This window comes from Haplochromis burtoni, unplaced genomic scaffold, assembly GCF_018398535.1.
Source record: "Haplochromis burtoni strain Fernald_Lab_line unplaced genomic scaffold, NCSU_Asbu1 Contig_6470, whole genome shotgun sequence".
Lineage (NCBI taxonomy): Eukaryota > Metazoa > Chordata > Actinopteri > Cichliformes > Cichlidae > Haplochromis > Haplochromis burtoni.
In genome coordinates this window covers 1-1,238 of record NW_024588830.1, presented here as the reverse complement: position 1 = coordinate 1,238, position 1,238 = coordinate 1, and the positions used below count along the sequence as shown (strand labels likewise).

Below are 1,238 nucleotides of genomic sequence, written 5' to 3'. Positions count from 1 at the left end.
AAAAAAAAAAAAACAATCTTGGGGCTTCTGGTGCTTAAAAGAAGTCGAGGTCGTCCGGAGCGTCGAGGTCTCTGTACTCGATGATGGAGCGAGGGTCGCCTCGCATGCCCCTGCAAACAAACACACACACAGTGAGATAACTGATGTGATTCATACACTCCACTGTGTTGTCGTCACGGCGCATGTTCTTTACCTGCTGTTTCGCTGTTTCCCAGAAAACCCCCCGCCGCCTCCTAAATGACCTCTGAAGTTGTCATAGTTACCCCGCCCAGCTCCAAACTGGTTTGGTGGATGGTGGAGTGCACCGCCTAAAACACCCACACACACATACACCTTAAACGACTGCATCACTGCACTGAAAAAGCAAAGCTGAGGTTTTTTTCATTTTAAATACTTAATTAAATTCTATTATGTTTGTGTTTATATATACACCTGGGAAACCGGGCATGGGTGGTCTGACTCCAGGCGGATATCCCAGAAGGCTCTGCTGCTGCGGCGACTGTCCGGGAAATCCTGGTAAACCCGGAGGAGCGGCTAAAGGCGGAGAGAAGGAAACGCATCAGAAAAGAAAAAACAGTAACGTGAATAGAAGGCAAAACAGAGTCCCAGGGGCACAACCTGGTGAAGGCGGTGGGAGGGGCTTGTTCTCAGGCAGGGCAGGTCTTTTAGCGTCCAACAAGAAGTTGTTGAAGAACTCAACCTCCTGCCGGACACCAGAGACCTTCTCGCCGTGCTTGTTGAGAATGTGTTTGCGCACAAACTCGGGAGCCTTGAACTTCTTCCCGCTCAGAGGACACAGCCACTTGTCTTTGCTGAGCTCCTGAGTGTTGGCCGACAGGAACTTCTCCACCTGCACAGGTGAGACACACAGAGGAGGGAGGAGAGCTCATCATTGGAACAACTGTTTACACTCACATGTACACACTGCGTTTATGGTCGTTTCTATGAAAAGGTCGTACGCTGTTAAAAGGTCATTCCTTCTATAGCTGCAAATCTCTATTGTTTTTTTAAATTTCTGAAATGCCAAATGAATTATGAATACAATCCTGAATTAACGACACTTAAAGTGGAGATACACACACCGACAATACAATGTTTAATTTTATTTTGACAGCAAAATAAATAAATAAATAATAATAATAAAAAGGTAACATTGCATGTGTTTTTCTTGTTTTAATGAGTAATTATGAGAATTTACTTCCTTCTTCCAAAACATTTTCTTGTAGTTGATGAGGAAT

The 1,238-nt window shown here is 44.7% G+C and overlaps 1 long non-coding RNA gene across 1 annotated transcript; it reads right to left on the bottom strand.

The window, feature by feature from the left end:
• LOC102293880 lies at positions 1-889 on the bottom strand. Its single transcript, XR_006054032.1, has 4 exons — positions 619-889; positions 433-534; positions 194-308; positions 1-110 (listed from the first exon to the last, which is right to left on the bottom strand). It is a non-coding gene; the product is annotated as an uncharacterized LOC102293880 (long non-coding RNA).
• Positions 890-1,238: the final 349 nt, after the last annotated feature.